The sequence below is a fragment of the Salvelinus namaycush genome, chromosome 2 (assembly GCF_016432855.1).
Source record: "Salvelinus namaycush isolate Seneca chromosome 2, SaNama_1.0, whole genome shotgun sequence".
Lineage (NCBI taxonomy): Eukaryota > Metazoa > Chordata > Actinopteri > Salmoniformes > Salmonidae > Salvelinus > Salvelinus namaycush.
The window spans coordinates 52,273,816-52,287,203 of NC_052308.1; positions in this window are offsets into that span (position 1 = coordinate 52,273,816).

Genomic DNA, 13,388 nt, shown 5'->3' on the forward strand with positions numbered 1-13,388 from the left:
CCGAACAACTAAAATGAGAGTTTCAATTGAACAAACATCTGGCGGTGTACGGATGTTCTGTTCTACTATGGCCATTAAAATTATTAAACATGATGAACATATTACTTCTGGCCCCTTTTGAGCACATTGTAATTCACCCATTCAATTTCATGCGGTAGCCTACAATTGATGCAGAACCCCATTTAGCTCATTTTAAATATCCTCCCACTTCTCAGAATGGCTGTTTTATGTTAAAATATACATAAAAGAAGTGAGATGAGCCATCATTGTGGTGAGGAGCTGGGAACCATTAGGATCTGTTTGCTCCAGAGACTTAAATGGCAACAGCTTAACACTGTGAACCAACCCTGCCCCTGTGGCTCCCAATTTGTTCAGCATTCCTGTACAGTTCAGTTGTCTGTGCAACAACTTGACGGCATAAAAGTGACCTAAATCGACATGGCATACACCAACTTACCTAACATTGCACCAGGTCAATAAAACTGGTAAAAATATATGATATAGGTCTCCAATGGCAACCTTATTGGGAAATTCTCACTGTCTTAAGAGTATGCTACAATTATAACATACCACTGGTTTAGCCCAATCTATCCAATGGTTGGTACTAGCCAGTTTTTGTATTTTACCTCAGTCAGAAGACTGGTTTTCCAAATGTCAAGGCTACTGTTATTTAATGAACCTTGTGGCATGGAGTACCTCAAATAACCTTTGAATCATCATACTTTTAAAAAGCAAAACATTCATTCTTAAGAGAAGACAGGTTCTCTCACAAATTATGGACAGCCTTGCAAAAAGAAAAGCTATCTGCAAACTGGGCCCCTCAAGGATGTTTCAGGTCATGAAAATGAATCATAATTTGGGATTTTGCATATACACTTGCATGTATTCTAAAATTGGTATGATGTCTGATTATATTCACTGCTCAAGCAAAATTAGGGAAATGAGGGATGTGAGTAAAAGAGATTAAGATGATGTAGACCGCTGGTTCTCAATCCTGGTCCTGGGGACCCAAAGGGATGCACATTTTTGTTTTTGCCCTAGCACTACACAGCTGATTCAAATTATCAACTCATCAAAAGGCTTTGAGGATTTGAATCAGGTGTGTAGTGCTAGGGCTAAAACAAAAATGTCCACCCCTTTTGGTCCCCAGGACCAGGATTGAGAACCACTGATGTAAACAGACCAGGCAGAGGACAAATACTTTTCTGTGCCATCTCCACAATGGCACAAGCAAAGGTGAGTGGGTGTTTGACTTTCAGGTATTGTTGAATGTGTTTATTAAATTAAAGTTAGAAACTAATATCCTGCTAAGATTCATGCTGAGATGCTGCACAGAATTTATTTTTCCAGACTGGTTTGGATTTGTGTTTTATGATGTGGGATGATACAACAGAGTGAACTATAGGAAGGCTTCGTCCAATTAGAGGTTTACAAACGGGTTGTTACCATTATCAATTCAAAAGGTATTAAGTGGATGTGGAAAATGCTGTTTATGTAGACAGTTTAAGCGGTCTGTATTTAAATCCCGTGTTTACTGTAATTATGTTAGAGCATATCACTTCTTGGATGAATTCCAACACTGAGATTAGAGATTTGATAAAATCTCAATACATTCTTCTGTTTCAACTTGGTGTGTGTGACAGTGTAAGTTAAAGCTTAATTGATGAGGACACCTTTCAGTGGAATTTAAGGTGCTGTGTTTTAGTAATGATAAAATGATAACTTTGAGATAGATGTTGAAAGTAGGAAAAAAGACTGATCACATGAAAATAATGATCAACGACGGCAGTATTGCAGCTCATCTTCACTCAATGAAAGTAATACTTTGACCAGCAAATTTTAGGCCCTGGGGTCCTAAAATTAAGTCATATGCCTATTGAAATAGCACCTGAGGCTATGACAATTTTTTATGTAGAGATGTAGCAGGTGCTGAATCAGTCAGCTCTGACTTGCTCTGCATAATATCTTATTTCTGAGATCAAGTGAGGAAACTTGATGCAAAGCCTCAACACGCATAACATCACTAGTTTGCTAGTTACTTGACTGGTATCGAGCAGGGTTGTGGTCAATTCGGAATTTCTCAATTTAATTCCATTGAACCATTGCATTTGAGTTGGCCCCACCCCACAAGAAGCAGAATTTGAATGGAAGGAAACATTATTTAATTCAAACCAATTCAACTGAGACATGAAACATATCATTAATTTGACAAATATTTTATCAGATTTGTATCTGCCAATTAATGCAAAGCATACACATACCATTTCAAATATTAAATATTTCTAACAGTTTTTTTCATTGTCATGAGATCATTGTTCCCTTTCATACTCCAGTTTTTGATCTAATGCATTCTGGGAAACTTATATTTCCTGATATTTAAAACATTAAGGGAATTATAAATTATTATAGACAACCCACAATATGTTCTTAGAATAGGCCACTGTAAAACATGCCACTGTAGGGATTTAATATAGTTTTAGGAGAATGTTTTTAAAATTAAATGTTTCAACCATACGTTACATGGAATTGGTATCCATACATGATGTCATAATAAGCATTTGTATAGTGATGTGTAGAATAAATAAGCCATTTGAATTTCATGGAATTTCATTGAATTAAATTGTACTTCCTATAATTCAAATTCAATTCAAATTCTGCCTCCTGTGTGGTGTGGCCAATTCAAATTAAATTCAAGAATTGAATTGGTATTAAAGAGCAATTCGCAACTCAATTCAAAATGGACCTCAACCCTGGTATCTAGCAAGTTTGTTGTTTAGTTTTTTGGGGGGGCTGATCTTTTTTGGGGCTACTCTTGCCTATGTGTCTCCTGAGATGTTTGTTATTTAAAATGGAAATTATTTGGCATACACATAATAATAAACCACTGCTAATTACCTGATTTATGTACTACATGAGTTCATGAGATACTAAACACAAGAGAGCATTAATACAACCTCATACAAACACGCCCTTTTCCCAGATCTCTTCACTCAGAGTTCTCTATCGGTCAATGGCCTGGATACCACAGTACACATGTGTGTTTAAACTGGAGTACCCTCACTCTACTCTGTTGCAAAACACTTGTTTCCTATCAGCCAAAATAGTTATCTGGAGAAAGATTCCCATAACTGGGGGATGGAGGATGATATACAATGGTTTAGTTAAGTTTATTAGGATCCCCATTAGCTACTGCACGTGTAGCAGCTACTCTTGATTGGGTCCACATAAAACGTACAAATACATGACAAAGTACAGAACAGTAACAGACAAGAACAACATAAGATATCTCATTAAATCAATAAATATATATTAATAATAACAGGTATTCAGACCCCTTGACTCTTTCCACAATTTGTTACGTTAAGTTACAGCCTTATTCTAAAATTGATTAAATGTTTTTTTCCCCCACATCAATCTACACAAAATACCCCAAAATGACAAAGCAAAAAACGTTTTTTTTTTTTTAATTGTTGCTAATTTATTACAAATAAAAATACTGAAATATTACATTTACATAATTATTCAGACCCTTTACTCAGTACTTTGTTGAAGCACCTTTGGCAGTGATCACAGCATTGAGTCTTCTTGGGTATCAGACTACAAGCTTGGCAGATCCTCTCAAGCTCTGTCAGGTTGGATGGGGAGCGTTGCTGCACAGCTATTTTCAGGTCTCTCCAGAGATGTTCTATCGGGTCCAAGTCCGGGCTCTGGCTGGGCCACTCAAGGACATTCAGAGACTTGTCCCAAAGCCACTCCTGCGTTCTCTTGGCTGTGTGCTTAGGGTCATTGTCCTGTTGGAAGGTGAACCTTCGCCCCAGTCAGAGGTCCTGAGCACTCTGGAGCAGGCTTTCATCAAGGATCTCTCTGTACTTTGCTCCACCCTTCCCTCAATCCTGACTAGTCTCCCAGTCCCTGCCGCTGAAAAACATCCCCACAGCATGATGCTGCCACCACCATGCTTCACTGTAGGGATGGTGCCAGGTTTCCTCCAGAAGTGATACTTGACATTCAGGCCAAAGAGTTCAATCTTGGTTTCATCAGACCTTTCTCATGGTCTGAGAGTCTTTAGGTGCCTTTTGGAAAACTCCAAGCGGGCTGTCATGTGCCTTTTACTGAGGAGTGGCTTCTGTCTGACCACTATCATAAAGGCTTGATTAGTGGAGTGCTGCAGAGATGGTGTTCTTCTGAAAAGTTATCCCATCTCCACAGAGGAACTCCAGAGCTCTGTCAGCGTGACCAACAGGTTCTTGTTCACCTCCCTGACCATGGCCCTTCTCCCCCGATTGCTCAGTTTGGCCGGGCGGCCAGCTCTAGAAAGAGTCTTGGTGGTTCCAAACATCTTCCATTTAAGAATGATTGAGGCCACTGTGTTCGTGGGGACCTTCAATGCTGCAGACATTTTTTTGTACCCTTCCCTAAGATCTGTGCCTCGACACAATCCTGTCTCAAAGCTCTAAGGACAATTCCTTCGACTTTATGGCTTGGTTTTTGCTGTGACATGCACTGTCAACTGTGGGACCTTATACAGTGGCAAGAAAAAAGTATGTGAACCCTTTGGAATTACCTGGATTTCTGCATAAATTAGTCAAAGTTTGATCTGATCTTCATTTTAGTCACAACAACAGACGAACACAGTGTGCTTAAACTGATAACACACAGATTATTGTATTTTTCTTGTCAATATTGAATACATAATTTAAACATTCACAGTGTTGGTTTGAAAAAGTATGTGAACTCCTAGGCTAATGACTTTTCCAAAAGCTAATTGGAGTTAGGAGTCAGCTAACCTGGAGTCCAATCAATGAGACGAGATTGGAGATATTGGTTAGAGCTGCCTTGCCCTATAAAAAAACTCACAATATTTGTGTTTGCTATTCACAAGAAGCATTGCCTGATGTGAACCATGCCTCGAACAAAAGATCTCAGAAGACCTAATATTAAGAATTGTTGACTTGCATAAAGCTGGAAAGGGTTACAAAAGTATATCTTAAAGCCTTGATGTTTATCAGTCCACGGTAAGACAAATTGTCTATAAATGGAGAAAGTTCAGCACTGTTGCTACTCTCCCTACGAGTGGCCATCCTTCAAAGATGACTGCAAGAGCACAGTGCAGAATGCTAAAAGAGGTTTAGAAGAATCCTGTCAGTGTCAGCTAAAGACTTACATAAATCTCTGGAACATGCTAACATCTCTGTTGACGAGTCTACGATAAACAAGAATGGTGTTCATGGGATAACACCACGGAAGAAGCTACTGCTGTACAAAAAAAAGATTGGTGCACGCCTGAAGTTCGCAAAAGAGCACCTGGATGTTCCACAGCGCTTCTGGCAAAATATTCTGTGGACAGATTAAACTAAAGTTGAGTTGTTTGGATGGAACACACAACACTGTGTGTGGAGAAAAAAAGGCACAGCACACCAACAACAAAACCTCATCCCAACTGTAAAGTATGGTGGAGGGAGCATCATGGTTTGGGGCTGCTTTGCTGCCTCAGGGCCTGGACAGCTTGCTATCATCGACTGAAAAATGAATTCCCAAGTTTATCAAGACATTTTGCAGGAGAATGTTAGGCTATCTGTCCGCCAATTGAAGCTCAACAGAAGTTGGATGACCCAACAGGACAACGAACCAAAACACAGCAGTAAATCAATAACAGAATGGCTTCAACAGAAGAAAATAGTCCTTCTGGAGTGGCCCAGTCAGAGTCCTGACCTCAATCTGATTTTAAAATGCTGTGGCATGACCTCGAGAGCGGTTCACACCAGACATCCTAAGAATATTGTCGAACTGAAACAGTTTTGTAAAGATGAATGGTCCAAAATTCCTCCTGACCGTTGTGCAGGTCTGATCCGCAACTACAGAAACAGTTTGGTTGAGGTTATTGCTTCCAAAGGTGGGTCAACTAGTTATTAAATGCAAGGGTTTACATAATTTCCCCACCCTACACTGTGAATGTTTACATTATGTGTTCAATAAAGACATGAAAACATATAATTGTTTGTGTGTCATTAGTTTAAGCAGACTGTGTTTGTCTATTGTTGTGACTTAGATGAAGATCAGATCAAATTGTATGATGAATTTATGCAGAAATCCAGGTAATTCCAAAGGGTTCACATACTTTTTCTTGCCACTGTATGGACAGGTGTGTCTTTCCAAATCATGTCCAATCAATTGAATTTACCACAGGTGGACTCCAATCAAGTTGTATAACCATCTCAAGGATGATTCATGGAAACAGGATGCACATAAGCTCAATTTCGAGTCTCATAGTAAAGGGTCTGAATACTTATGTAAATAAGGTATTTATGTTTTCTATTTTTAATACATTTGCAGAAACTCTAAACCTGTTTTCACTTTGTCATTATGGGGTATTGTGTGTAGATTGCTGAGGATTTTCTTTTATTTAATCAATTTTAGGATATGGCTGTAACGTTACAAAATGTGGAAAAAGTCAAGATGTCTGAATACCTTTCGAAGGTGTATATAGGAAAGACAAGAAAAATACTATTTACACACATTCATATATCCATATTCTTATATACAGTACATTTAAATTAGAAATGTAGAAAGAGGAGAGGCGCTGTGATACAATATGTTTTTGTATCTAGTTTAAAGCTAAACTTCCTTTTTGCCTGAGTAACCTCTGGTGGCAGAGCATTCTACGATGATATGGCTCTATATATAACTGAGCGACGCATTAAATCTGTTTTTGGTTTGGTACCGTGAAGAAACCCATAGTGCCGTGTCTAGTGGGGTATGTATGTATTTTTGAAGTTCATGGAAATAGATTATACAAGTTTGTTAGGCATTTTTAACACACAAATGTTTCTTAAAATTATTAGAATAGAAGTAATCAATTTCTACTCAACCCTCCACCACGAAAGACTATCATGCATGTTGTTGATGTTGGTTCTGTGTGTGTGCAGTTAAGGGCAAGGCGTGCTGCTTTTTTTGAGCCAGCTACAGCTTTGCTAGGTCTTTCTTTGCTGTACCTGACCATATTACCGGACAGTAATCAAGTAATCAATATCAAAACCTGAACAACTAGTACAGTTGATCTTGGTGTCAAAAACGCAGAACATATTTTTATAATAGACATACTGAACCTCTCCCCATCTTCACAACACCTTTGTCAATATGACTTGACCATGATAACTGACAATCCAATGTTACTCCAAGGAGTTCAGCTTCTTCAACTTGTTCAATGGTCACACCCTTTATACACAACTCCAGTTGAGGTTTAGGTCTAAGAGAATGCTTTGAACCGAATACAAAGCTTTTGGTTTTAGATCTACAGTTGAAGTCGGAAGTTTACATACACCTTAGCCAAATATATTTAAACTCAGTTTTTCACAATTCCTGACATTTAATCTTAATAAAAAATTCCCTGTCTTAGGTCCATTAGGATCACCACTTTATTTTAAGAATGTGAAATGTCAGAATAATAGTAGAGAGAATTATTTATTTCAGCTTTTATTTCTTTCATCACATTCCCAGTGGGTCAGAAGTTTACATGCACTCAATTAGTATTTGGTAGCATTGCCTTTAAATTATTTAACTTGGGTCAAAAGTTTTGGGTAGACCTCCACAAGCTTCCCACAATAAGTTGGGGGAATTTTGTCCCATTCTGACAGAGCTGCTGTAACTGAGTCAAGTTTGTAGGCCTCCTTGCTCACACACGCTTTTTCAGTTCTGCCCACAAATTTTCTATAGGCTTGAGGTCAGGGCTTTGTGATGGCCACTCCAATGCCTTGACTTTGTTGTCCTTAAGCCATTTTGCCACAACTTTGGAAGTATGCTTGAGGTCATTGTCCATTTGGAAGACCCATTTGAGACCAAGCTTTAACTTCCTGACTGATGTCTTGAGATGCTTCAATATATCCACATTTTCCGGCCTCATGATGCCATCTATTCTGTGAAGTGCACCAGTCCCTCCTTCAGCAAAGCACTCCCACAACATGATGCTGTCACCCCTGTGCTTCACGGTTGGGATGGTGTTCTTCGGCTTGCAAGCCTCCCCCTTTTCCCTCCAAACATAACGATGGTCATTATGGCTAAACAGTTCTATTTTTGTTTCATCAGACCAGAGGACATTTCTCCAAAAAGTACGATCTTTGTCCCCATGTGCAGTTGCAAACCGTAGTCTGGCTTTTTTATGGCGGTTTTGGAGCAGTGGCTTCTTCCTTGCTGAGTGGCCTTTCAGGTTATGTTGATGTAGGACTCGTTTTACTGTGGATATAGATACTTTTGTACCTGTTTCCTCCAGCATCTTCACAAGGTCCTTTGCTGTTGTTCTGGGATTGATTTGATGGCTGCGTGGTCCCATGGTATTTATACTTGCGTACTATTGTTTGTACAGATGAATGTGGTACCTTCAGGCGTTTGGAAATTGCTCCCAAGGATGAACCAGACTTGTGGAGGTCTCCAGTTCTTTTTCTGAGGTCTTGGCTGATTTCTTTTGACTTTCCCATGATGTCAAGCAAAGGGGCACTGAGTTTGAAGGTAGGCCTTGAAATACATCCACAGGTACACCTCCAATTTACTCAAATTATGTCAATTAGCCTATCAGAAGCTTCTAAAGCTATTACATAATTTTCTGTGCCAGTCAACTTGGTGTATGTAACCTTCTGACCGACTGGAATTGTGATACGGAGAATTCTAAGTGAAATAATCTGTCTGTAAACAATTGTTAGAAAAATTACTTGTGTCATGCACAAAGTAGATGTCCTAACTGACTTGCCAAAACTGTAGTTTGTTAACAAGAAATTTGTGGAGTGGTTGAAAAATGAGTTTTAATGACTCCAACCTAAGTGTATGTAAACTTCCGACTTCAACTGTATTTAAGACCAGTTTATCATTAATTACCCATTCTTACACTGACTGCAAGTCATTGCTAAAAGTCTCAGTGAGCTCACTGGCTGTTGGTGCTGATGTTTAAAGTGTGCAAACATCAGCATTCTTAGTCATTTTAGAGTCTTGTAAGACAAGTGGAAAATCATTTGTAAAAGATAGAGAAGAGTAACGGCCCAAGGCAAATGTCACACTGTACATACACTATATATGCAAAAAGTACCCCTTCAAATTAGTGGATTCAATTATTTCAGCCACACTGTTGCTGACAGGTGTATAAAATCGAGCACACAGCCATGCAATCTCCTACTGCCAATGATTGTCTATGAATGGTGTTGTGACTTGACTTTAACATTAATTAGATAAATAACAGTCTTTAGATTAACTAACTATGTTTAATTGTTACCCAATTTAAATTAATCATGTAACAATGAACTCATTAGGATCTGGGGCACCACGAGAGTGTTTCTTTAATTAAACTCTAAAAGGTATTTTACCCATCACATCTATAAACAGTCAACTTATTAATCATAACCTTGTATCATGTCACCATTCTGAACAGTCGTAACCTCCTTGCATCTGCAAAAACCAGAGCCTTAGTTATGATTCAGTACCACACAAATTGGTTAAATTATTTATTTACTAGCTAATTAAATGGGAACACAGGATAAACACATGCACTCTGCACTGGTTATTGACTGGAGATGTAATACGATGTAAACAGGTCCCTAGCGGAATGACAACATGGATACTTGTTAAAGAAGAGAGGGACAGATACACTTAATAACATTGCCACATTCAGAAACTACTCTCACCTACAATAACCTTATACTTTGCACATGAATGAGCAAGAAATCATGAACATATGAATGTATTTACGTGAAATGCCTGGGTTCGCTGGCGATCTCTCAGTGAACGGGCAGCCTTGAGTTGATTTTCCTTTCATTCGCTCTTGAAGATGCTTTTTTGAAGATAGGCTAGCCAGCCATATCAATGGTTCACCAATGAGGTGATGAGACTAGCGTAATAAGATGGTTTGAGCAGAGTAACAGGATGGTCCTACTTAAATTTGCTTTCAAGGATACTGTTCTTAGGACAGCTAATCAGTCGTACCAGTGATTGTCCAGGAGGTGAGTTAATCATCTCCACCTCGTGTTGAGATTCAAAGTTCAAACCATTTTAGCTGCCACTTCATGCTTTTTCTGGTTCAATGTGTTAATTTCTTAACCCATCATTTATACCTTTTTTGCTCTAAAGGGGCGATTCCGGCTGGCTGACACACTCTCTGACCTCACTCCAGGGCGGTGGTTACTCACTGTGCAAAGTTATGGAAAACAATTATCTCTTATAGCTTCTCAAATCTCATCCCTCTCTTAACAAAAACACTCATAATTTTTCATATTACATGCACAATCCATAGTATGGAAACTTCATCCATGTAGTGGGTATACTTTCCAAGTTACAGTATTTATTTTATAAAATGTTTAATGACATCACAAAATAACAAACAAAATTGCATTATTGTTCTATAGATCGCCTCTGACGATTCCTCACGTTCTACATTAGAAATATTGTTCCTGTATTCGCTTTTGAACGTGTTAGAGTTTCAGCCAATTGAGACAAAGTACATTCCTTTGGTGAATTTTGAGAGCATAGGCCTGGATCTTCTCCCTTGATTTACAACAGGGCGTGAGTTGTTAATCCCTACTACTTCTTTCCTCCACGGGTGAGAGGGGGTCTGATTTAAGTTATTCATTGCAAACCTGATCTGACCTATTTGGATACTCGTGGACAGTCATGACAATGGCCTTACTGAAGAGCTCAGTTACTTTCAACATGGCACAAACTGACTTCTTAAAATTTCTGCCCTGCTAGAGCTGCCCCAGTCATCTTTAAGTGCTGTTATTGTGAAGTGAACACTTATAGGAGCAACAATGGCTCAGCCGAAAAATGGTAGACCACACAAGCTCACAGAACTTGTGTGAAATGCGCAGCACATTAAAAAATTGTCTGTTCTCAGTTGCAACACTCAATACCGAGTTCCAAACTGCCTCTGGAAGCAACATCAGCACAATAACTGGTCGTCTGGAGCTTCATGAAATGGGTTTCCATGGCCGACCAGCCGCACACAAGTGGAGGACGAATAATAGTATGGGGTTTTTCATGGTTCGGGCAAGGCCCCTTAGTTCCAGTGAAGGGAAATCTTAATGGTACATCACACAATTACATTCTAGACGATTCTGTGCTTCCAATTTTGTGGCAACAGTTTGGGGAAGACCATTTCCTGTTTCAGCATGACAATTTCCCCGTGCACAAAGCGAGATCCATACAGGAATGGTTTGTCGAGATCGGTGTGGAAGAACTTGACCGGCCTGCACAGAGCCCTGACCTCAAAAAATGTCCTTGGCCTTAGCAAGTCCTTTGCCCTTCTCTGACTCCTTTACTAGCTGGCTAATAACATTACTGGAATGGCCCCTTGATTGTCGAGAGCTATGACTATGAAGATGTGTATTGATTGTAGAAGTTTTATACTCGACTCTTCTGCATGAAAATTCTTATTGGTTATACATGTAGTGAACATTACAATACAATCCTAATAAGTGTTTAGTGTGCACATATTTTTGTCTTTAGGATTCCAGTTTTGAAGAGCCGCAGACCATCCAGGGGCACAGGCAGGGCTGCAGAAAGAATTGGACAGGAAGACCTTGAAAGGGCTGCTCGACTGCAAGAAGAGAGGCTGGCCGAGATGGTTAGCACCATCTACCTGGAGTAATTTTTGACATCATGGAGTACCGGAGAGCTATCCCACGGTCTCCGGACAACCTCGATGGTGCACCTGTATGAATTACAGGGAGACTCATGCACCTTACAGCACACAACTGCTGCCATTTCACCACTGCAATATTCAATTGATTTATTACCAAGTATGTTTACATAACAGGTTAACACTATACTGTACTTTATTCCTCATTTGGATCCCAATTAGGAACAATACTCCGTCATTTTTTGTGTGTGAATTTTGCCTTCATCTGGTTGATATCAGTTCAGTACTTTATCAGAATGTTTCCCTTACACTGTCTTTTATTTTGAGGAAGGTTACAGAGACTACCTTGTGTTCTTGTTTATCTCCCTAATAAAAGGTTTTGACCTGATCTGTGTAATCGGACCAACTTGTTTTTTTTACTGTATTTACACCAGGGTAGTCCATCTGTTTTTCTAGATATCTACCCCCCTGTACGTCTGCTAATTTGAAGTGTAAACTGTCAAGAGTATAGATATCCAGGAAAAGAGAACCGTTTAGTAAATGATTCTAAAACCATTACAAAAGTACAATACTGACAATTATATGCTAGATAAAACATGCACAAGTATTGTCTCTCACACAAGTTTATTGTTGCCCCCACAAACTTCCCTTATTTATATAATATATATGTTTGGTTGTAGGCCCACCTCTTTCAAAAACAATTCTGAATGCTCTGTGGGTTTTCACACTTCTCGGGAACCACAAAGTCTGACAACAGGGAAAGCGCCGGTCCTTCCCAGCTCAAAGGTTTGTTTGCAGCATGCTGTGTTGCGGGGCGACGTCTCCTCGAAGTTGTAGCAGCTCAGCTGTTGTTGGTGGTGGCACTTCAGGGAGTCATGGGTCATCTGATCTCAGGATTATACTCCTTGGTAGCCCCAATTTAAGAGCCCAGTCTTCTCAACACTGCTGTCTGAAGTTCCTGGGATTTCGGTGTATTTTTCAGTGTGTAGACACTTCACCTTCAAGACTTGTTATTGTAGTTTCTCCTTTAGCGGAAAGATGGAATAAGATTTCAAATGTTGTGTTGTACAACAGCTGACTAAAGACAGGGCATTCAGATCAAGAACTTACCTTTTCAGCAGAAAAAAAATGGAATAAAATCCCTTCAACTCTCTTAGTTCTCTCCACTGTGTGAACGCAAATCTGAGGTTTACTCTCGTCTTGGCCCGCTCTCTATCCCTTTCCCTTTTTGCCTGTCTGCTCTCAAAATGTGTCTTTCTTTGGCTTAGATGGAATAATAGTTGCTGCCTGGTCAGGTCTTTTGCCCCTCGCATCTGCCATGTCTGTAAGCTAGCTATTTCCTCTAGCCATTAGCCAAGTGCTGGCCATGGGCTCAGCAAGCTAGCTATCACACTGCCACCTCACTGATGGAAAACACGTCACTCATTGTGTGCGCCCCAAAATCTGGCTGGAAAATCCGACCAGACAAGGAAAATGAAAACCAATGAATGCAGTGGTTCTCGCCAGGAAGGCTAGATGCACAATATTGTTACTGTTGCATCACTTTGGATGACCACTATAAAAACAAATACAAAAAGTGACATATTGCAGCTTTAAACACTTGGTGATTTATATGTCTGAAGTGAGACATGTACAGCTGCATATGCATTCCTCCTTGTGTGGTGGTCAATGCTGTTGTGCAGAAGACACTGACGCAGTTCCTTCTGGGAACCCTCAATCTTTCACCCCTTCAGAGAAAGGGGTGAGGAAATTGTATAAATTGTCTAATCAATGG